Genomic DNA, 25,510 nt, shown 5'->3' with positions numbered 1-25,510 from the left:
TTTTTAGATTTATGGCAAGTTCTAGGTCTGACTAGAGACAGCATGTTTAAAAAATGAGCTGTCAGTGCTTCTGGGGTGGGGTTAACCAACCAGTGCCCCTCAGAGTGCTCACGTTTAGCACTGCAAGGGTAGACAGTTCAACAATGAGGTAAACAAGCTCGGAGGTTTATTAAAGAATTATTGTTTGTTTTTTCCTACAACCAAGGACTGAACGTTTTACTTTATCACATTTGGCTATGTACCTTTTTCTTAAGTAGTGGCCCCATTTACAAGAAACATTTTATTTAGGGTACCGTGACACTGCTGGAAGCTCAAAAGCTTTCAGCCATCAACTCCCTGAGCCTCGGTAAAACTCCATCTTCTTCATGCAAGTTTGTTTTCTTTTCCTGTTAACATTCCTCTTTAAAATGGAAACACTCTTCCCATCTCAGCCCTGCTTGCTTGACCTTCCGTATCTCTGATGACTTGTAGAAATAAAGAAATTGCTGCCTCTGCGTTCTTTTCCCGGGCTGAGTCCTTTCTCAATTCTGGAGGCATGGTGCCTGTGCGCGGGAGGTCCCTTTGACCTCGACCTCTGGAGAGAACTCAGCAAAGGCAAGGACTCGGCCAAGAGTTCTGGATTAAACTTCTGAATAGTGTTGAAAACACAATATTGGGACTTTTATCATCCTGAGTAAGGACCAAAATAACCTCTAAAATTTACTTTCCTTGGCCACACAAGCATGAAAGGAAATATGGAATGTCACTACATTTTTCTTTCTTTTTAATAAGTAATATCTCAGGGTGAAAAAAAGTACTTATTTTGTTCATACAGTAAGTGGTAGCCATTGTAAATCTCCCTTTCTTTTTTTCTTTCTTTTCTTTTTTTCCTGAAGCCATAGAACACAGTTTTGTTTGAAGTTTGCTTTTGACATCATGGAAGGCAGAATTTAGCCCTCCATCCAAATAGAGGATAATTAATTTTAGACATATGACCAATCCTAGACCTGTCTAGGGTAAAGAATGTGTATATATTTAAATATGAAAGGCAACCTCTTAAGAGCATTGTGTGGAAACCATGCTACCTAAATATCCCTATGCCTGAAAGACTGTCATTTCAAGTCATTCTGTGCTTCTAGCCCTGGAGATTGAAGCCTTGTGACAGGCACAGGAGAAGAATACTGGCTTAGAAATCAAGAGATGTGAAAGTCCTGTCTCAATCTCTGTTGCAAACTTGCTTTGTTTATCTTGGGCAAGTCACTTTCTCTCCCTCTACACCTTAGTGAACTGAGAGGTAAAATGAGGTGGTTGACCTAAGGCAGTGTATTTATTTAAGTAATTTACTTTTGCTTATAATTTATTTTCATATAATATCAAACTTACATAAAAGTTGCAAGAATAGTACAAGGAACTCCCTATACCCTCTACCCAGATTCACCAGTTGTTTACATTTTGCCCCATTTGCTTTATTTGTTCTCGTGTGTGTGTGTGTGTGTGTGTGTGTGTGTCGCTGGAACTTTTGAGAGTAAATTAAATTGGAGACATTGTGTCCCTATACCCATAAATATTTCAAGTGTGTCTTTTACGGTCAAGGACATTCTCTTGTATAGCCATAGTACTGTTATCAAAATCAGGCAATTGAACATTAATACGATAGTATTATTTAATCCATAGCCCATTTTCAAATGTCCCAACCATCCCAATAATGTCATTTACAGCTGGTTTTTCCCAGTCTTGCCAAGATCACACATTGCATTTAGTTGTTCGTCTCTTTTAATCTCAAATCGTCTTTCAGCCTTTCTTTGCGGTGTTTTTGAAGAGTCCGAGCTAGTTATTTTGTGGATTTTTCCTCAATTTGGGATGGTCTCGATGTTGCCTTATGATTGGACTCAGGTTATGCATGCATATTTAGCAGGAATACCGCAGAAGTGACCTTATGTCTTTCAGCGCATCACATCAGGCGGCACATTTGTTGGTTTGTTCCAACTCTGCTGATGTTAGTGTTAATCACTTGGTTAAGATGGTGTTTAAGGAAGTGTTTTTAAACTCTTTTTAAATTTCATTTTTTTTGCTGTGGTGCCCTCTTATCAAATGTAATCTTACATAAACTCTAGTAGTAGAGCTGGCCCTCCATGTCTGTGGGTTCCACATCCATGGATTTGATCAACTGTAGATCGAAAATGTTTGAAAAAATAAAAGATACAACAATAAAAAAATACAACTAAAAAATACATTATAACAACTAGTTACATAGCATTTACCTTGTAGTAGGTAGTACAAGTAATCTAGAGATGATTTAAGATATATGGAGGACTGCGTAGGTTATATGCAAATAATACACCATTTTATATCACAGACTTGAGCATCTACAGATTTTGGTATCTGAGGAAGGTCCTGGAACCAATCTCCCATGGATACTGAGGGATGGTTGTATAGATAAATGCTATATTTTATAAAACAATTTATGAACTCTAAATTATAACCTTTATTTATTAAATGAGAACAGAGGCCATTTTTGGTGTTCATAAACAATTGAAATGGAAGTTTCCCAGGGCTGCCCTAGCAAACTACCACAAAGTGGTGGCTTTAAACAACAGAAGAGTATTCTTTCTGTAGGCTAGAGGTCTAAAATCCAGGGTTGCCAGCACCACACTCCCTCTGAAGTCTCCAGGGAAGGGTCTTTCCTTGCCTCTCCCAGCTTCTGGTAGCCACAGGCGTTCCTGGGCCCGCGGCAGCATCACTCCAACCTCTGTCCGGTCTCCACATGGCCGTCTTCCCTCCATGTTTGTATCTGTCTTCACATGGCATTCTCCTCTCTCTATCTCTGTTTTCTCATCTCATAAGGACAGCAGTCATACTGGATGAAGGGCCCATCCTAACCAAGTGTGACCTCATCTTAACTTGATTACATCTGATTTTGGTTAGGGACACAACATATCATTCTTGGGGACATAGTTCAACCCACAGTAAGAATTATAGGTGACAATTGCAGTGTTAGAGAAACATCCTTATCTAATTTATTTATTTTTGTGGGGTTTTTTTTGTAGTACAATATACAGAAAAGTCCTGGTCTTTTATAAGGTCTTTTATTATAAACGGTAGTCTTTTTTTTTTCCAAAGCCGTATTTTATTATGAACTTTAACCAGCAGGAAACTGGGGGCAGGCCCGGGGGTGCTCCTAGGTGTAGTACTGCAGGTTGGCTTTCTTGGTCTGCACCTTGAGGATGCCCTCCACGTAGTCCTCATGGGTGAGCTCCATGGCACCCCCATGTAGCGTAATCATGCCCACTCCAGACACACAGCCTTGCACTGGGCCCCGTTGAAGTTATCCGTACGGAGGGCCAGCTCCTTGTAGTTCACGTCAGGACTGATGTTCATCTTTCAGGAATGGCTCTGTGTGATTCTGGCCTGGGCCTCCTTTTTGGGCATTGGGAACTCGATCTTGTGGTCCAGTCGACCTGAGCAGAGCTGGGCGAGGTCCAGGATGTCCACCCTGTTAGTGGCTGCAGTGACCTTGTGTGTTGGGCTGGAAGCCATCCAGCTGGTTCAGAAGCTCCAGCATGGTCCTCTGCACCTCCCAGTCCCCAGCATTCTCACTGTCAAAGTGCTTAGTGCCGATGGCATCTAGCTCATCAATGAAGATGATAGATGGAGCTTTCTTCTTGGCTAGGGCAAAGGCATCCAGGACCAGCTTGGCACCATTGCCAATGAACATCTGCATCAGCTGGGGGCCAGCCAGCTTTAGGAAGGTGGCCGTAGTCTGTGCAGCACAGGCCAGGCCAGCAAGGTCTTTCCTGTACCCGGGACCTGTACATCAGCACCCCCTTTAGAGGCTGGATCCCCAAGTTCTCAAACTTCTTGTGGTTTCTTGGCAGGACAGTGGCCTCCACCAGCTCTTGGATCTGCTTGTCCAGGCCCCTGATGTCACCATATTCTTCTGTGGGCCTTTCATCCACCTCCATGGTCTTTACCCACGAACCGTCCGCTGTGGGCAGGCTCTCCAGGATCAGATAGGAATCTGTTCACACCCACCAGGTCTCCTGGCTTCAGCTTTTCAGCATCTACCAGGATGGTGGTTTGTCATGTAGAGGTTTTGATCACTGCACGCTTGCCCTTTCTCTGGGAGTTCAGGTCAATATAACATCGGCACCATCCTCCTCTTGGTCATTGGGATCAACATTCAGTAGCCCGATGAGGTTGGAGACAAGGTGCGGAAGGGTCTTGTTCCCTTTGATTTTCTCACTGTTCCCTCTCCTTAGTCTTGTCCTTCATGGCCCAGAGTTAGTGGGTGACTTGCAACAGTTCGCTGTTGGTGATCTGGATCTCACGGTGCATCTGCATGTGCTCATCTCTCTGTGGACGGCCTGAGCGCCTCCGGCCCTACTCCATCTTGCTCAGCCTCATCCCACACTGTCGCCATCTTCTCCTGCTGAATCTGGCCTTTTTTTATTCTTTAAATTTAAACATGTCACTTTACAATCTCAATCTCAATCCCTTCAGTGAAACTGATCCAGAAGTCTGAAATAGCAACATTATAAGGTTTATATACCAGTGTTAAATTACTGACAAGGTCTTGGAAATCATGCACCTTCTTTACTGGGAAGGACTCACTTTTTAGGAGTTGATGAATGGACTCCCGGGGAAACTTAAGTCATCATTCTATCTGGCTGACAGTGTGTTTTTAAATGTCATAATACCCTGAGTTATTCAGTGGTGCCTTTTGAAAACATCTCGTTAGTGGCACGTTCTGTCAGACATTCCCTCAAAATTTCAAAAAAGTGAAAATAGTGTTATTTTGAGTCTAAACTTGGTTTTGTTGCTGACTCTGTGCTGTTGTGAGCAGTAACGTGAAGACCAGCACTGCCAAAATGAGCCCACTCAGCTAATTAAAAATAGCATCTAGATATCCACCTGGTACAACTAAGTGACATCAAGAGATGTTTAATTAATGGAGGTTTTTTTCAATGAAAGTTATTTATATTTTTATTTGAAATATTTGTGCCAGATTTGACTTGAAACTATTAAAAACTTCAATGTTAAAACACATGTTCTGGAACTTCCCACTCTTGTCATTATAAATAACTCTGGAAAGTGCCCAGTTCAAGGACAAAGCCTCAATAAATTTAACAATTATGGAGTTTTTATAATAAAACAATTTATTGTAGTTTCATTTGAAGTATCTGTACAAACTTGTCTTGGAACTTTTAAAATCTTCAGTATGAAAATACACATTCTGAAGTTTTCCACCCTTACCATTACAATAACTTTGAAAAGTCCTCAGTTTAAAGACTGTGCCTTAATAAATTTGACAATTTTTATGACTTTATCCAACATCTTTCAAAATGCTACATAGACAACTATTTAGCACGAATACTGTGATGATGAGCATATTTCAGCAACTGTTTTTAACTCTTGTAATGTCACCAGAGTAAACTTGGCTACATTTTTGACAAGTTATTCAATGTTATATTAAAATCGAATGTGAAAACTTAATTTTTTTCTGCAGTTGTGTTTTACGTAATAAATCTTTGTGTTCATTTCTGTGACTAGGTATAAAAACAAGCAAAATACAGAGATCAACAAATCCACATTTTCATCTAGCTGAATTATGGAATCTAAGCTTTAAAGGAATCCACTGGATATGTATTTTGAATGTATGTTTTTGCATTAGATCAGTGATACTAACCAGTGTGGTATGGCCCTTCAAGGATATTTGGAAAGACGTGGGGGCATTTTTGGTTGTCTCAATACCTAAGGGTGCAAATGGTACTTAGCTCCCTCGAGCCAAAAGTACTAAGTGACTCGTACTTGTCCCACCTTAAATGCCACCAGTGCCTGGACTTTATCAGAAAATGATAGTAATTATGTTTTTGTAAATGTCTGCTTATTTACAAAATACTGATTATTAATATTAATAGTTAATATTAATTAATAATGTTAATATTTATTAAGTATTAAAATATTAAAGTCTGTGTTAACAGCCCAGACTTTAATAAAATCTTTCTGACAGAATTTGTCTTTTCTTCACTTACTATGAATGGTCCTCTTAAAGGGCTTTCACTTTCACATTTAAATTTTGTGCACATAACCTTTTTGTTGATGATGCTAAGGTAGTTGAATTAGGCAGGTACATCTGAGTTCCTTTTGGGCTCACTGTGTTTTGTTTCAAGTCATATAAGTTGGCAGGGCTGTAGAACTTTTGTAAGATATCACTGCATGAAGTACAACTGAGCAGTTTTAGTTGCACTAAAAGTGAAACTGGGCGATGGAGAATTCTTATTGTGCTTTCTTGCCTTCAGATGATTTTGTGTGAAACTCAGAGGCACTTGCATTAATTTCGTACTCGTTTGTTAGTGTTGTGGTTGACCATTTTTTGAACATCACTTAATGCCAAATTGGCACATTTCATCTGGAAGTGCCATCTTGTTTTATTTATCATATTTTCTTATTGCTTAATTTTTTAACCAGTATTTATTTATTATTTATTAACCAGTATTTCTCTTTTTAAAGGTAATTACTTCATCTCACTGGGAAAAAATTTTTTACATCTAAACGCAAAGTATTCAGAACTTAGGATGAGCCTTACGTTTAAATAATTATCACGATGTGTTACCTGTTTGCTTGTGGCTGCACAGCCTTCTGTGGCTTTGAGACAAGAGCAGGGGCCAAGTGAAGTACTTGAGCCTTGTCTGGCATTTGGTGAATTTGATTAACGTGTGCTATGGGGCGTCTACTCCCATGTGTACTTTTATGCGAGAGGCTGTGTACAAGTCTGAATTAGAAAATAAAAGACTGGTGCAGATTACTACCTACTGAGTACATTGTACATATGCTGGAGGGGCTAAAGCAGTTTTATTTCAAGGGCTGCACAAACATGAAAAATCCTGAATGGAAGTTAACACATTGGTGGCCTCTAATGTGTTCAGACTTGGTGTTTTTAATGACATTTAAAGCATAGTTAAAATACATGATGGCTGGTTTCTGACTGGTCTGAGCTCTCAGCCTGCCTGTTGTTAGACAGCTCGGTCTCATCAATTTCATCCTTATCTTTTTCCTCAGTCCAATCTAGTAATTGCTGTGTCAGTTTCAGTTTGAAACAGTCTGAGTGCAGGCATGGCTCCTTCTCAAGGGTTTCTCCTTTTCCCTCATCCGGGTTCCGAGGGCTGACCCGATCACCATTTGCCATAGCTGAGGAAGGAGCACTCTGTTTCTTGGTCTTTCCTTGGTTTGTTTCACTGTGCAGTGAATGGCAAATCTGTCTGTGTTTCTTTGATGCATGTCAAATGACTTGGCAAAAATGATGTCCCTCAAATTTAGCTGTGTCCTCTCTTATGTCAGGATATCTGTGCCATAGCTTTGTCATGTGTGTGCCTTTGCCCTACACATAGCCTCCTGGCAGGTGGACATCCATGCCTACCCACATGTGCCCATGGAAACTTCTGGATCTCCTTCATCCCTCAGGAGCATGTAGGAAACCCAGGGGGTCGTTTCTAGCTCCTCTTTGGTATGGGTATGCCTTGTTGCTGTCTCCACTGTCTTGCCACCTTATAGCCCAGAATGCTTCTGTATGTTAGTGGCTTTCAAAGTATTCCAAATGTGAATCTGAGCACATGTTCTCTTTGCTTTGGGATTTGCCAGTTAAAGTCTTTCCGTATAGTCTCCCCTTCCCTGGCGACTGTGCTGTCACTATGCCGTTTCCTTCCTTGAAGCTCTTCTTTTTCTTTCTTCTGCTGAGATCTTTTTGGATCTAGTTGGAAAAAGGGATGGAGAAGCAGGACGAAAGTCAGTTCTCCCAGTTCATATCTACTTTTTCCAATATTTCATCGTCTTGCCTGGGCAGGGGTGGGGAAGGCAATTTCCTTCTGAGACCTTCAAGATAAAGAATGTGGCATCCCTTTCTCCTTGTTTTATTCCCTCCTTTTTCATTTTTCCATACTTGCATGGCCACCACCCTAGCTCATATCACAATTATCTTGCCTGGATTGTTGCAGAAGCCAAGTTGGAGCAGGATCCTTGAAATTCATTTGAAAGCAGTTTGGCCAGAAAATGTCTGGAGTTCCTTCAAAAAAAATTTTTTTTCAATTTTCCAATTCCTGAGTGATGATCACAATTATACTTTGATTTTTCAAGAATTAACCTAGCAGGACAGAGTCATTCAGCACCCCCGTGAAGACTGCTTATGGTGAGATTTTCTTTAATCAACTGAGCTAACCGGCCAGGCCCTAAAGATTCAAGTGAGAAGGACCCTGGAGAAAGCCCTGGAGGAGCTCCTTTGCCTTCCCACCTTCCAGTCCACTAGCCTGCCTTCATCCGTTACTCATGTGTCTTAGTCTGTTTTCTGCTGCTACAACAGAATGCCACAGACTGGGGAATTTACAAAGAACAGAAATTTATTTGGCTCATGGTTCTGGAGGCTGGGATGTCAAGAGCACGGCAAAGGTCATCCCATGGTAGAAGGCATCACCTGGGGAGTGGGCATGCGAGGGAGAGGGAGAAACGGGGGTCCAACTTCATCCTTTTATCAGGAACCCGCTCCCGTGATAACTAACCCACTCCTGCAATAACAGCATTAATCCATCATGAGGTGGAGCCCTCATGACCTCATCACTTCTCACATGTCCCACCTTCTGGTACCGTTACACCGGCAATTAAATTTCAACATGAGTGTTAGGGGACGTTCAAACCATAGCACCACGCGTTCTGCCTTCCCTCACTTTTTTTTTTCTTTTTTTTCATTTTTCAGTGTTAAATTTTATATTACTGGTAGTGCCTCATTTTGACTAAGGCAGGAATCAGCAAATATTTTCTTAAAGGCCTGGATAGTAAATATTTTAGGCAGGTCATTCCATTTGTGTCACAACTGTCAGCTGTGCCACCTAGTCATTGAGAAACACTTGAGCATGGCTGTGTTCCAATAAAACTTTTACAAAACAAACACTGGTCCGTTGGCTGCAATGTGCTGACCCCTTCCTGAACTATTATGATCTTGGTTTTTTTTCTCTGTTACCAGTGACTGTTCTCAAGTTTTGTATCAATTCATTAAATAATACAATTTGGCTATAATATTCTACTGTCTGTGAATCAATCAAACAGCAAGAGCTACTTTTAATGAACACATGCTATGTGCTATGTACTTGACATAGATAATCATATTTAATCCTTAAAAGCACCCTGGGAGGTGCAGGTGATAACATCAATTTACAGAAGAGAAAATGAAGATTTAGAGAGAGGTGAGGTAACTGGCTCAGTGTCACATAGCTAAATGTAAAGACTAGGTCAGAGCCCCATTTCATAAGGTTTATGCTGTACTATCAAACATTGTGCAAGAATATCCTCTTTCTAAAAGGCAAATGTTGCTTTTCTTCATCTTGGTCACAGGCATGTGTTGATAGACTATCAGGTAATGCGTTGGAATCAGGACACAAAATGTCTAGTCAGTCCTCCATATCTGTGAGTTCCACATCTATGGATTTAACTAACTGTAAATTGAAAATATTCAGGGAAAAAAAATGGGTCTGTACTGAACACGTACAGACTTTTTTCCCTTGTCATTATTCTCTAAACAATATAGTATAACAACTATTTACCTAGCATTTGCATTGTATTAGGTATTATAAATGACCTACAGATGATTTAAAGTATACAGGAGGATGTACATAGGTTATATACATATACTACTACACCATTTTATATCAAGAACTCCAGCATCCTCAGATTTTGGTATCTGTGGGAGGTGCTGGAACCAATCCCCCATGGATATCAAGAGATGACTATTTCCTAATTTATTTCAGGAGCTTTATAAAGAATATGAGCTTAGTTTGGATGGCATATATTACTATTAGAAAAGAGCAATCTCTAGGAGACCATGTAGGTTCATGTTGTGTTTTTAAAAAATTAATTAATTATGTGCCGGCCCTGTGGCTCACTTGGAAGAGTGCGGCGCTGGTATCGCCGAGGCTGCGGGTTCGGATCCTATATAGGGATGGCCGGTGCGCTCGCGGTGCAGACCACACCATGCAGAGGGTTGCGATCCCCTTACCGGTCAAAAAAACCCCCAATTATTATTATTATTATTTTATATTCAAATATGTTGTGGAGCAGTGGGAGGGGCAGGTGGGAGGGGGTAGAGAAACACCGGTGGAGGTGGGGGGCGGGGCCACAGCCAGCTCTTTTGCTGACCTGCTTGTGGAGGGCAGGGGGTGGGGGATGTGACTGAGGTCTGTGGACTCCCCCCACTCCACCTTGGGAGCCTGGGGGGTTTCTGGGGTGTTTTAGTTGTTGCTGGGCTGGATGCAAATGTTGGGGGCCATGGCTGAGGCCCTCGACCCCCCCACCCTAGCTTGTGGGACCATGGTGCTTTTGGTGGCAGGTTGGTTGTCACTGGACTGGATGTGGATGTCAGGGGGCATGGCTGAGGCCCTCAGAACCCCCTACCCTGACTCAGGAGCACAAGGGGCTTCCAGCAATGGATCAGTTGTTGCTGGGCTGGATGCGGATGTTTCCACCTCACCCTGACTCAGGAACCTGGGGGGCTTCTGGCAGTGTGGTCATCACTGGGCTAGTTGCAGACGTCACCGGGCTGGTTGTGAACGTCACAGGGCTGGATGCTGATGTTGGGGGGCATGGCTGAGGCCCTCAGCCCCACCCCCTACCCTGGCTCGGGGGCCTCGGGGGGATTCCGGGGGTGTCATAGTCATCACCAGGCTTGTTGCAGACTTGGGGGGGGGTGGCAGAGGCATTGGCCACCCCCAAAGACCGGTTTGGGGGCCCAGTTTGGGGACTTCTGGCAGTGGCCTGGTTGTTGCTGGGCTGGATGCAGACATCAGGAGATGTGGCTGAGGCCTTCAGGCTCCCCTCACCCTGGCTTGGGAGGCGGGGGGGCTTCTGGCTCTTTCAGGTTTTAAAAGTGTACTTTGGTGATATTAGACATTTGCTGGTTAATATCAGAACTTTATCTCTAATCTGTGGGTGTTTTGCATTTTTTCACTTCTGCACTGGACTACTAGCTACCTCCACCACTTAAACTCTGCACTGGAACAAATTTGTTGTCCTTTGCTAGCTTCTCAAAGGAGGTACTTCTTGTGGGACCAGCACTTGAGCCTGTGGTTGAGCTAAATTGCTGCCTTGCTACTGATTCTCTGGGGAAGGCTTTTTGTGCAGCTCAGGTTTTCTTGTTTTTGTTTTTTGTCATTCTGTTTCCTCTATTAGTAATTATTATTATTATTATTATTTATCAATATACGGTGTAGATGAGTTTGTGTCCCTTTAGCAGCTCAGGTTTTAATTGTTGATTTTTAAAGTACTTCCAGGTCTTGTGAGGTCCAATACACCTGGGTTGTGTGGAAACTCTGGTCTGGGCCTGAGTGTTTTCAACAAACTGCACCCCTGCTGTTCTATATTCTGACCAGGCTACACAGAGTGGGCCTGTGCTGATTGGAGGTCAGATCAGCTGTCCATGTTGTGCCCCAGTGTTCCCCCAGTGGGCCCATCTCCCCCACCACCCACACTTCCCATGGGATGGGCCATGTGCCAGTCCCTTGTGATGACTCACCGGCCTTTGAATGGCTCCTTTTTTTCAGTTGTCTGTGGCTCCTTGTCCCTCTGTGGCTCCATGGGAACCCTGTCAGTGGTCTTGCTGGCCTGGGGTCCACCAAGGCCCTCTTCTCCCCTGCAGTCTCCAGCAACTTCATACAAAGGGCACAACTGTGGCTTTTGCCAGCTCTTGCTCTATGTGCTCACCAGGGCCAGCCTTGAAATGGCTGGAGCTCAAAACAGTTGGAGCGGTCCCTTCTTTTTCTCATTGCAGCTTCTCCCCCTTCATGCACTCCGCAGGTCTCTCCTCCTCTTCCCCTGAGCTCTAGTGGCCCCAGCTTGGCATTCATTGCTTTTTTAATAGTTGTAAACTGGTCAGTTGTGGGAGAGAATGACACTGGGGACTGTCTATTCTGCCATCTTGATCTGAAAGCATTCCTCACTTTTTAATGTTTCTGTTTCTATCCTCCACCTGCATTCTGGATTCTAGACACTCTCGTGGATGCTGCATCAGCATTTTTCACTCTTTTCAGGATCATTTTTGTCAATACCTAAACTGCTTAAGTATATCCCGTAGTTGACCCATGGCTTGTCCTCTGTAGCCCTGTTTCTCAACTCATCTTGTCGATAACCTTCTCGAAGGAGCTGTCTGCAGTCACTGTGCACACTTCCTCAGCTCCTATTCTCTCTTTAGCTGTATCTCCAGATCTATCCAAGCCACCTTACTGTGAGTGCCTTTGTCAAGGTCAGCCAGGATATCCATGGCGCCAATCCACAGGTCACTTTTTGGGCCAAATCAACCAGTCTGTAGCATTTGAGGCAATTGATTCCTTCCTCCTTTTCTTCACTCTTCTACACTTGCTTGGCCATGACCCTAGCCCATATCACAGTCACCTAACCTGGACTTTGCAAAGGACTTCTAATTGCTATTCCTGTTTCAACTCTTGCTATATTACAATTTATTTCTCACACAACACCCAGAGCAATCTTTTTGTAATATGAATCAGATGCCATTCCAATTTTTAGAAATTTCTAATGGATTCCCATTAAATTTAGAATACAATTCAAGTTCCTTACTATATTCTATTAGGCTCTGCATAATCTGGCCATTGCCTTCCTCTCAGCCTGCTGTGAAGCTCTCTCTTGCTTATCATATACTCCAGCAACATTGGCCTTCTTTTTAGCAATTCTTCTCTCTCTGTTCCTGGAACACACCAAACTCAATTTCACTTGCTATTCATTCTGCCAAGGAAGTTCTTTCTCTGGATATGCTTTCAATTTCTTTCAAATGTTCGTGTCTCAGTCCAAATGTCACCTTCTGAGAAAGTCTTTCCAGAACATCTAATCTAAAGTAATTTATCTTCCATCATTATCTTCACTGAATGCTATTTTATTTTTTAATTTATAGTCTTCTTAATTTTATCTGAAAAATCATGTTCAGTTGTTTACTTCTTTATTTTTTGTATCATCCTTCTGGAATTTAAATGTCTTGAAAATAAGATTCTTTTCTGCCTTGACTGACATTATATCTTGAGTTTCTAGGACAATGCCTAGCAGATGATTGGCATTCAATATATATTTACTAAATGGAAATAGAATATTAGATAGTAGTTCTTGAAGCCATATTCTGAGTTCCACAACCTAATCTTGTATTAGTTGTTTCTGTTGCTTAGAATACCTGAAAATCAGTTATTTATAAAGAAATGAATTTTATTTCTTACAGTTTCAGAGGCTGGGAAGTTCAAAGTCCAGGGAACACATCTGGCAAGGAGGGCTGCCTTCTTGGTGGTGACTCTTTACAGCAATGCAGGGGTGTCACATGGTGAGAATAGGCTGAGCAAGAGCGCTAATCTGTTCTCCCACTCTCCTTATAAAGCCATTAGAACCATATCTATTAATCCATGAATGGATCAATCCATGCCTGAGAGTACAGTCCTCACAATTTAATTGCCTCTTAAAGGCCCCACGTTTCAATTACCGTGATAGAATTTCCCACCCTCTTAACACTGTTACAATGGAGATTAAGTTTCCAATACATGAGCTTTCGTGGGACAAATTTAACTCATAGCAAATCTCAATTGGGTCATAATTCTGCCTGGTTATTCTTCTATTCCCTCATTGGCAATATTACCTTTGCCCACAGTGGCTATTTTAAAACTTTCTAATCTCCCTGAGCTCTAAGTACTTCTACCTTCCTCTCACTTTCAGAAATAGTTTACATTTTACTCCACAGAGAAAAAAGAAGCTACTCCTTGGACACCATGTCTAAAGAGGAAGAAGTTACCTATGTGTTTCAGAGAGGAGAATACACAAAATAAATAGTATAAATTAAAAAAAATATTGTCTGCATTTCTGGTGAAACTTTAATAGGTTAAAATGCTAACAACATCTTCCCTCTTTACTTGATTTTACGCAATCTTCTCATTAGGAGTAAAAGAGAAAGTAATGAAGTGGGTGAGTGGCCAGAAAATCTCACTCTGCAATGCTTCAATCTCCTCCTCTCTAAAGAGCCCTTTTTGTCAAGAGCCAGTGTCTCTTATCATGGCCAAAGTTAATGAAACAGTTAAAAAGTCACCTTCATTTATTGTTTCCTCTTCATCTCTTTCCCCTCACTCCTCAGCTGATTCTAGTTTCACTTCGAGCCCACCACTCTGCTGAATCTGCTCCTACCAGGGAACTTCATGTTGCTAAATCCAAAAATTTACCAGTCTTTATTGGTAGACTTTCCAGCCGTATTTGACACTGTTGACGACTCTCTCTTTTCTACATACTCTATTCTGGTCCTCCCCTCCCCCACTTCTTTCTCTAGTGGCTGGCTGGTGCAGGGATCAAACCCCGGACCTTGGTGTTATCAGCACCACACTCTAACCCACTGAGCTAACCAGCCTGCCTTCACCCCGCCCTTTTTGATTTTTGTGACTCTCCCATCTCATAAGTTTCCTCCTGTCTTTCTGGCTCAGTTGTCTTAGCTTTCTTTGTGGGATTGTTTTTCTTCATCTTTCCTTTAAATGTTGGTAATTTTTAGGGTTTTATTGGGGGCTCTCTTCCTGTCTCACTGGACATGTTTTCTCTGAATAATCTTATCCACTTCTGTTGGTTCAAGTATTATCTATATGTCAGTAACTCCATCTGTTTCTCCTGAGCTTCAGACCTATATATCCAACTAACCTCTTAACATTTCCATTTAGTTATCCAGTCCAGAATAAAACCCATTGTTTTTCCCACCAGATCTGCTTTTCCCTCTGAGTTTCCTATTTCCACAAATAGTGCTTTGTCCATCCAGTTGGCTAAACGTGAACACTAGTCAAGTTTATCCCAGTATCTCGAAGAACATCAAGCTTCACTAACACCTATTCTATATTCTAGTCATGCACATTATCTATAAACAGGTGAGGTGGTATAAAGCACAGGCTTAACCAATGTCTACTAACTTACATTCTCATGTTAAATATTTTTAAGAACCAGATGTTAACCTGGTTAATGGAATAACCTGGAATAATGGAAGGTCAGCAGGACTAGTATACTGTGAATTGAGTTATTTTACTCTTTATGACCAGGGTTCTAATTGTCTGCAGGCTGCTTGGAAAATTGTTAATCCATCTCTCAATGGATTTCAAAAGGTGTGGCCTGAAGGTTTGTCATGGGAATTTTGGAGGAATTTTGAGTCTGAGCCCAGGGTACCTACACTATAGTCAGCTCCACTAAAATTCCAATGAAATAATCTTTAAGAAAGAAGAGGGTTAAAAAAAAAAAAAAAGTAATAGAGTGAAATGAGGCTAAATTGCATTTTTTCTTTTGTTCATTTATTTATTAAAATAAATTTTCTTTTCTTTTATTTATTAAAAGCCCATTCATTCTAAAGAGAAATGCTGGACACACTTATCAAAATTCAATGGAGGAAGAAAGAAGGTCACTTACAGGGATTTTGTAATAGAGAGTTTTGTGGATTTTCTCCTACTTAGCGCTTATGGAGGAGGAGTTCTTATCCATGGACTTCTTAAACATGTGATGGGAGGATTTGGAACCATTGCCACAGGGACTGAACCAAAGTGTGATCACACCATACTTAGGGGATTCTGACATGATTTCCCTGGAGTTTGCAAAGGGAAAGAGACTGGTGCTTAGGGTTGAAAAATAGGGGTGAATGAATAAATTTTAAATTGGGATGCAAGATAGAGTTTTAAAAAATAAACATTTTATTTTAGAGTATTTTTAGATTTAAGAAAATTGTGAAGATAGTTCAGAGCTCCCATATATCCCATACCTGGTTTTTGCTATTATTAACATCTTACATAGGTATGGTACTGTTATCACAACTGATGATCCAATATTGATACATTATTATTAACTAAAGTTCATCATTTATTCACATTTTCTTGATTGTCCATAATGTCTTTTTTTGTTGTTCCAAGAATTCATCTGGAATATCACATTACACTGAATTGTCATGGGTCCTACTGAATGTGACAGTTTCTCAGGTTTCTTTGTTTTTGATGAACTTGACACCTTTGAGGAGTATTGGTCAGGTATTTTGTAGAATGTCCTTCAAATGTTTTTTTTTTTTCCCTGATGTTTTCCTCATGATTAGATTGGGGTTATGGGTATTGGGGAGGAAGATCACAGAGGTAAAGTACCATTGTCATTACATCATATCAAGAGTCCATACTATTAGCATGAGTTAACATTGCTGATGTTAACCTTGGTCACCTGGCTGAGGTAGTGTTTGTCAGGTTCGTCCATTGTAAGGTTACTCTTTTTTTCTGCTTTTCTATACTGTACTTCTTGGAAGGAATTGACTATGCACAGCCCACACTTCATGAGTGGAGAATTACACTCTACCTCCTTGAGGGCAGTGGTTGAACAGGACTAGAAAACTTATGAGATATTTCTAAAATTGTGAAGGGTCATATAAAGGAGATCCAAACAGAATGTGTAAAGATAGAAGCAATGAAAGATTAAAGCTATGTATCCTACCAACACCAGATTACAGAATACATCCATTTATAATCACACAATAAACAAACAAGATAAACCCAAAGCAAGTACGCTAAAAATGTGTATCCCAATCAATGAAAATTTTGCAGCTCAAAAGGACTACAAGAGCCCAAACCTTTTTCCCTTCCCCTTCAAAAACAATTGAAAAGTTATAACCTGAAATCAGAGAATTTATAAAAAATTTTTATAAAATTTATAAAATCAGAGATAGAAAACATACAGAGTCTTGAGAAAAAAATAGCTCAAGATTTAAAAGTTCTTACTTTCATATATGTAACATTAATCCTGGAAATAGAAGGAGAACAAAAAATTGCAACACTGAAATTATGAGGAAATTAAAATTTATTAAATAGATGTTAGGATAATGAAGAAAGGTTTGATACCATTTTAGACTATTTTTTAAAAGACTATTTTTGTTGAGAATAACTAGAAAAGCTGGGCAAAATATAAATGAAGTTGGTAGTCTCTCCCCCATGCCCATCCGGGGCAGTTTCACTTTCCACAGTTTCAGATACCTGTGGTCAACTTCAGTTTGAAAATATTACATGGAAAGTTCCAGAAATAAACAATACGTAAGTTTTAAATTGCACACCGTTGTGAATAAAGTGATGAAATCTCAACGCCATCCTGCTCATTCCTGCCTGGGATGTGAATTACCCCTTTGTCCAACCTCTCCGTGCTGTAGACACTCCGCATTCATTAGTCACTTAGTAGCCTTCTTGGTTATCAGATCAACTGCAGCGGTATCCCACTGTTTATGTTCAAGTAGCCCTTATTTTACTTAATAATGGCACCAAAGCACAAGATGATGATGCTGGCATATTGTTGTAATTATTCTATTTTATTTTTAGTTATTGTTGTTAACCTCTTACTGTGTCTAATTTTTTTTCCTCTTTTTCCCCTCCCACATCAGATGGGTAATGTACTGACATCATAACAAGGTTTAGAAGGAAGCACATCTGACACAATACCATGAAAACCCAATCATTACACTTATGAACCAAAAAATGATCTGTGCCTAATTTTTAAATTAAACTTTATCATATGTATTTAAGTATAAGAAAAACATAGTATATGTAGGGTTGGGTACTATTCACAGTTTCAGGCATCCACTGGGTGTCTTGGAATGTATCCCTTACAAATAAGGGAGACTACTGTATGCTCAATAGCAGTGGAGAGCTATTGAGGCAGTAAGGAATTATGAGACCAAGATCCAAGAAAAGGAAATTCAGAGAACTGAGTATACATTGGAAAGTGCTTTTTACCTGAAAGCGTCAGTATATTCCAGAAGTAACAGCTGAGAGGCTAAGCAGAGATATGACAGTCTTGTGAGATTAGTGGGACAAAAATTGGAGTGCAGTTCCACTAAGGTGGATGCCTTCCAAGCTTTGAGTTAGGAGCTTAAAGAGCTACGGTAGAAGACCAAAGTTCAACCAGAAATACAAGAGTTCTCATAGAGAGTGAAACCTTGGCTTTATTAATCTCAACTCCTGATTGGATTAATGTGATTAGGTACTGCTATCGTACATAGCCTTATGGCCAAGGCAAATGTAAAGTCTCCTTGGAGAAAGATAAAATTATTTTAAGCTTCAAGTAATTTTTACAGCTTTTTTTTTTCATGTAGAATGTCTGACACTCAATCACAAATAACTGATAGACACACAGGAGAAAAGATAATGTGACTGAAAACCAAGAGACAGCATTGAACTAACAGGGAATTTATATAATGGTGTTAACACACATATTTAAAAATAACTGTGCTGAATATGCATAAGGAAGTAAAAGACAAAGTCAGGAAATTTGACAGAAAGCTGGAAAATATAAAAAAAAAAGAACAAAATAGAAATTCTATTTTCTAATAGAAAAAATATAAGTGAAATTAAGAATTCAATAGATGGGTTTAATAGCACAGCTGAAGAGAGAATTAGTGAACTGGAAGGTAAGTTGGAAGAAACTATCCAGAATGATGTACAGAAATAATAAAAGATGAAAAAAATAAATAAAAGATACAGAGGGGATACAGTGAAAAGATTAACATGATTATTTTCTTTCTCTTTTCCATTTCAGTACTACACAGTTGTCTTGCAGCTAGGAACTTATCTACAGGGCAAAAATTGGAGAATGCTCTTCTAATATAGTTGAAAGAATGGTTCACTGAGAACTAGGTCAGTTAACATTTATGTTAAACCACTGTTTAATAGGCCAACCTATAATTAGATTAGAGTATTAATTATTTAAAGAAAATTTATAAGAAATTAGAAGTGGTGTGCTTACTCTAATTTGAGAGTCTTTTTCCTCTTTGGTGCACAGATAAGGCTTCTGTGCAATGAAAGTAAGAGAAACATAATGGCAAATGCTTGTATATGTGACAAATAATTGATTATAGCCTAATATCAACAATATTTATAAAGAAAAATATTTTTAAGAAAAGCTTTAAGTTCTCAATGAAAAAATGGACAATGGTTGTGGTAGTAGGGAAAGATTGCATAAAATAATACACAAATATTAGTCTAACATTTAAAAATTGATATAAAAAAACAAACTAAGAATAATATAAACAAAACTTTAAAAGTCAACATTGACAAGAAATTATCAATATCCCCTTTTCCTGGAGGCACTATAAATTGGTTCACTCTTTTTGAAGAGCAATTTGGCAATAATTTTAGACTTTTCTCCCCTGGTAATCATAATTCTGAGAACTTGTTCTACAGAAATAATTCTAAGGAAGAAACAAGCTATGTTGAGAGAGATTATCTTAACATCTCTATTTATTATAGAAATAAAATGTACATCAAAAAGGGGGAAAACTAAGCAATTTATATTTTTCTAATTTAATGAAATATTTTGCAGTAATTAGAAATGATAGTTATAAAGAATGTATGTGTATATAACAAAATAATTTTAAGTAAAGAATTAAGACAATTTTTATCAACAAAGATTAAGTTTGTATAAAAAAATCTACATTTAGAAGCGATTATAGAAATGTAAACAGTAGGGCTTATATAAATTAGTTATCAGTATAATTTCTTTAAAGAAAGTTTAATAATAAAACTTCCTTTAAAATGATTTGTTGCTTTGATATTAATGCATATTTTAAAAAAGATAATTAAAGGAGATACTTTCTTCCTGATAAGAACCAATAGATATTATGATGTCAATAGATATGATGTTGTCCTAAATAGCTGTCCAAATAGTTAACGAAACCTGAAGTGCATTTTTCTTTAAATCTTTTTCCTTGTTTAATCCATACACATTTCAGAGTTTATGCAAGTTTCAAAGTTTATGCAAATGTCAGCTTAATCTTTTAACTCATAAAAATACTGATTTGGAAAATGTAGTGTTCTGTGTCCAAATGTCTTGTTTACTAGACATTCAATGTTCTCATGTTTTGCTGAGAGAAAACAGTATTAAACTTCCTATTGTTACAATTGGGAAACCATGCCCTCATTTCATAGTGATAAACAATGTTGTGACATATTTAAAGACACAATGTCCTAGTTACAAGTTTATGGACTCTTTATGAAGATAAAAGGGAGAGGATGGGTTATAAAAAGTTATATAAGTACATCTCATGTGAAAATAGATTCTAAATTCTAGAAACCAAAAAAAAAAAAAAAAAAAAAGTTCTAAAACACAACCCATGAAGGCCCATGGAAGATGAAGGAGGTCTTTTGAGACCATCTAAAGTAATGAAATGAGACAATTTTGGCTGTATTAGAAGTTATGCCAAACACTTTTTTAAGGCAAAGGGCCAAAGCAAAAAAATGCCATTTGTCCAAGGCCTGTAGTCTCTTTTACTCTGGTGCAGATAATAGTGATATAATTTTCGAAATTTAGATATATCACCCTTTAAGCATTTGTATTTTTCCTCTAAATTTTAATACTTTGGCTGACAACACTGAACAAGTAAGTTGAATACTTATGTAATATATCACATGATGTCACATAAACTGAGAATATTGAATTCTGTCAAGTTTCTTTAAGAATTTCTTTAAGAAATTACAACAGTGAAAAGGCCACCTTTTTTTATTCTTCATTTGATTAACAGGTAAAATAAAATTTTTGTTGCCAAATGTTTTTCTTTCAAATGTTTTAAAGTGTATTCATTTTAAAAGACAATAGCTAAATTTAGAAGACTGTAAATCATATGGTTTATGCTTCTAAAGAATAGGGTAAGTGTCAGAGAAATTGATGATGAGCAGATGAAGTCATGTTTGAAAATGTGCTTGAGAATTGATCATCAAAACTTTCGGGAAAAAGAGTGCCTGTTTCAGGGTCCTTCAGATGGCAAGAGAGTGATTTCTCGTTTCTTTCTTTCTTCCCCCTTCCCTCCCCTTCCTACCCCACACCATCCCATCAGCATCACGCTCTAACTACTGAGCTAACCAGCCAGCTGACAGTGATTTCTTAGAGACCTCCCCTTTCGGTAGCTTGGTCTGGATTGCCATTTACGTTATAACTGTTTTAAGACTTCACTTTTCATGAGCATTTCCCTCACCTTGAATAACAACATATGGTCTCCAGATATCCTTGCCACCTGAAAAATGACTGTGAACAACAGCCAGATCTTTTCTATTCTTCATAGAAATTTTTTTTTAGATGAACATTTCTCCTCCTCTACCAGTGTTCTCTCTTCTGAAGTTTTATATGAGGAGAGACGTTCTTTAAATCATTGGCTTTAAGCAATTTATCAAATATTGCTCCGTGTATACCACATTGTCATAAAAGTTTTCTCAGAAATTCTGCATTGACTTCCAAGAAATTGCTGCCCCTGCTCTTTCTCAAAAGAATAAAACAGGATTTTACGTCATGTTCAACAGTAATTCTGAATAATTTAGAGAACATAGGTCTGCTCAATGATTTTGTTTTAAGGTCTTAATAGACTGATGAGGTACACGAGATGGGTTATAGCATTGCCTCTTCATGTACTCACTGTGAGGCCTACAGGTTCTCTCCCGGAGCAAACAGCACATTAGTCTAAAATTGATGGTTTACAGTGTTTCCAGTCATATGACTTGACTTCATTTTCTAAATTATTGTCAAGAACTAGGTCACCTGAGAATTATTTGTTGTTTATTGCTGCATAAAAAACCACCCCAAAACCTAGTAAAATGTTTAAAAAAATATTTTATTATCTCTCATGATTCTTTGATTGACTAGAATGATCTGGGTGATTCTTCTGCTCTGTGTAGTATTGGTTGGGACTATAGGCATCTAAAGGCTAGAATGGGCTGGAATAGCTAAGATGTCTCCTCTGTTGGTGCTACCTGTTGGCTTGGAACTCAGCTGGGTTTGTTGACATTGAGGCTCCTCAATTTAGCCTCTCTGTGTGGTTTGGGCTCCTTACAGTATGGTTCCTGGCTTTCAAGTGGAAAGAAGTAAGACTAGTCAGCTCTCTTAAGGCTTGGGTTTGTAAATCACAAAACACATCTGCCACATTCTACAGGTGAAATAGGCATAGGACAAGTTCACATTCAAGAAAAGGGAAAATCAACTCTGCCAGGTGTAGCATATGCACACAAGGAGTAAAGGAAATGATGATGGCCATATCTGAAAACTAACACAGTCAATCTTCTGAAACAAAAAATCATGTTCAGAATACAGTCAGCCCTCCTTCAAAAGTCTCATCTTATTATAGCATTGGCTCAAATTTTAGTATCTTTTTATCTGATAAGTTTAGGTGTGGCTGAGATTCTTTGGTGTGGTTCTTTATGAGAAGAGCCCTGTAAACAAAAAAGATTAGTTGTCTGATACCCAGGTACCCATTTTATAAAGATGGGAGAAAGAGAGGATAACTACAACAAACAATCTTGTTTAAAAACAGGGAGAAAGGAGGCATGTAGCTATTACTGGTCCACAGCAATTTTGAAATCAAATGGGCACATGTCAGTATTTCTGTTTACTCAGGGAAAAGAGAATGTTCTTTGATTAGGACCCAGTTGTGCTCCTTGACGGTGATTCTCTGTGGCTTTTTGTTCTGCCTTCTGGGTTTGGGTCAACACTTTGAGCCACACTTTCTTTCCTATAAGAAATGGCTTGTGCTTACATCTGAGTAGCATTCTCCACTTGATTTCAGTCTAGTAGCCTCCTTTTCATTTTGACCCATTTAGCAGAAGATTTTAAAAACTTTGTGGACTTCTGTGTTATGATTTGCTCCTTTAGATAAAAGCCACACTTACAAATCTCCTCTCTACTTTGTGTTGAGACAAAGGGTGTTATGGGAGCAATGCCTTTAAGATTCTTAGTAGTCCTACGTACGGGCTATCTGAGATGATCTATGAGGAACCAACTTAAATATTTCTGAAGTTTAACAGGGAGTCTTACAGTCATACTCTTTGTCTGAACTTTACCCTGAGGCTGTATTTTACTGGCAATATTATTATCTCCATTTTACAGATGAGGAAACTGAGACTTAAAAGATTAAATGATGTCCAAAGATTCTGCAAATTTCCTCCCCTCCTGAAACTCAAAATCTAATGGGGGAACAAGAAATGTATACAGAAATAAAAATTAAGGAAGACTCTGACTCTATTATAGGTTCCGAATGCTGAGGAGTTTGAGGGAGAAAGCAGATCAGACAGGCTTTCTGGAAAAGATAAAACTGGGTTTGGACAAACATGAAGAGAGAGAGGAGAAGAAGAGAGAGAGGTAGAGAAAGCAGAAGGGAGAAGATAGAATATGATGTGTGTGTGAGAGAGAGTCTATTACTGGGATGTAGGGGCCCTTTCTGGGTGGATAGTGGTGTTGGTGGTGGTGAAGATGATAGTGAAATGTAATGAGAGATAGGATGAGAAATATAGAGTTGGGTAAATTTTGGAAGACTTCGAATCTCAGACTGAAGAGTTTGGATTTAACTGAACTAGAATTCAGGTTCTTCAGCATGCTTTGCTGATTCTATTTGTATATATAATTATTTACACATCTTCGTATTTTTATTCTCCAGCAGATTATTGTTCCCTTTGAATTTAAATTTAAATAATGTGTATTAAGACACATAAAAATTGAAAACAGTCCCTGAAACTGCCATTACTCTCCTGTGAATTTGACTGTTTTAAGATTCCACATATAAATGATATCATACAGTATTTGCCTTTTTGTGTCTGGCTTATTTCACTTAGCATAATGTCCTCAAGTTTCACCCATGCTGTCACAAATGACAGAAATTCCTTCTTTTTTAAAAAGACTGAATAATATTCCATTGTATGTATGTACTATATACTCTATATTTTCCCCTTCCCTCCCCCATTTTGTTATTGATGTCACTATTCACATCTTTTTATAATATGTGTCCATTATCAAATTATTGTAGCTATATATATATATATATATATATATATTTTTTTTTTTTTTTAAAGATGACCGGTAAGGGGATCTTAACCCTTGACTTGGTGTTGTCAGCACTACGCTCAGCCAGTGAGCTAACCAGCCATCCCTATATAGGATCCGAACCCATGGCCTTGGTGTTATCAGCACCACACTCTCCCGAGTGAGCCACGGGCTGGCCCGTAGCTATATTTTTAATATATCTGTTTTTGAACTTTTGTATTAGAATTAAAGTGATTATGCACTTCCGTTGCCATATTAGAGTATTCTGAATTTGACTATACACTTACTTTTGCTAATAAGTTTTATACTTTTGTATGTTTTCATCTTGTTATTTAGCATCATTTCATTTCAATTTAAAGAACTCCCTTTAACATTTCTTGTAGGGTAGGTCCAGTGTTGATGAACTCTCTCAGCTTTTGTTTGTTTGGGAAAGTCTTTATCTCTGCTTCATTTCTGAAGGACAACTGTGTCAGGAAAATATTCTTGGTTGGCAGTTTTTTTCTTTCAGGGATTTGAATAATCATCCCTCTCCTAGCCTGCAAGTTTTCTGCTGAGAAATTCATTAATAGTCTTATTAAGGTTCCCTTGTATGTGATGAGTCACTTTTCTCTTGCTTCTTTGAAAATTCTCTTTGTCTTTAACTTTTCACAATTTGATATTAATGTGTCTTGGTGAAGAAGTCTTGATATTCAACTTATTTGGGGTTCTTTGTACATCATGAATCTGGATGTTCATTTCCTTCTTCAGATTTGTTAAATTTTCTGTCATTATTTCTTTAAATAAGGTTTTACCCTTTTCTCTTTCTCTGTTCTGTCTAGAAGTCCCATACTGTATATATTGTCTTACTTGATGGTGTCCCATATGTCACATAGGCTTTCTTCACTTTTTTCTGTTCTTTTTGTTTTCCAAGAGGATAATTTCAAATGATGTGTCTTCAAGTTTGCTGATACTTTCTTCTGCTTGATCAAGTGTGCTTTGAAACTGTCTATTGAATTTTTCAGCTCAGTCTTTGTATTTTTCAGATCCAGAATTTCTGCTTGGTTCTTTTTCTGGTTTTTATCTCTTTCTTGCACTTCTCATTTTGTTCATGAATTGTTTTCCTGATTTAATTTAGTTGTTTATCTGTGTTCCCCTTTAGCTAACTGAGCTTCTTTAAGAGGATTGTTTTAAATTCTTTGTCAGTCAACTCATAGATCTCCCATTTCTTTGGGGTCAGCCTCTAGAGCTATACTTTGGGTATTTTTTTTAGTGATGTTATGTTTCCTTGATTCTTTATGTTTCTTGTAATCCTGCATTTCTGTCTTTGCATTTAAAGAAACAGTCCCTTCCTTCAGTCTTTACTGAAGGATTCAGGAGATAAAGCCTTCACCAGGCAGCCCAGCTAGAGATTTTGGGGGTCTATTGGGTCTTTTTATTGATTTGACTTCCCTACTTCTCTTGTTCCCCTTGGGGGCAGGGGGAGAGTTTTAGGATTGTGTGCCTCCTCTTGATCTTATAAATTCAAGCTGGATGCTGACAACCTTCCATTTGTTTTTCCTAGGGTAGTGCCCCAAAGTGTTCAAGGTTGTGTGCCTTCTTCCAGTCCTGCAGAGGAGAGCTGGATGCAGATATCAATGCTTTCTATGGGGTTTTGCTTGCATCTTTTGAGGAGGCTTGTGCTCACCATCTGTGGAGGCTT

At 38.8% G+C, this 25,510-nt stretch overlaps 1 protein-coding gene, 1 non-coding gene and 1 pseudogene across 5 annotated transcripts in view; 1 reads left to right on the top strand and 2 right to left on the bottom strand.

Annotated features, from left to right (window-relative positions):
* AEBP2 (AE binding protein 2) overlaps positions 1 to 25,510 on the top strand; it is a 211,001-nt gene that overhangs the window by 85,015 nt on the left and 100,476 nt on the right. The window lies entirely within an intron of this gene.
* Positions 3,158 to 4,405, bottom strand: LOC134360949 (26S proteasome regulatory subunit 6A-like; annotated as a pseudogene).
* LOC134361421 (small nucleolar RNA U13) lies at positions 17,414 to 17,518 on the bottom strand. The gene has a single exon (XR_010021443.1). It is a non-coding gene; the product is annotated as a small nucleolar RNA U13 (small nucleolar RNA).

Source organism: Cynocephalus volans, chromosome 12 (genome assembly GCF_027409185.1).
Source record: "Cynocephalus volans isolate mCynVol1 chromosome 12, mCynVol1.pri, whole genome shotgun sequence".
Taxonomy (NCBI): domain Eukaryota; kingdom Metazoa; phylum Chordata; class Mammalia; order Dermoptera; family Cynocephalidae; genus Cynocephalus; species Cynocephalus volans.
Note: the sequence above shows the minus strand (reverse complement) of the source record. Positions and strands in the feature narration are given on the sequence as shown.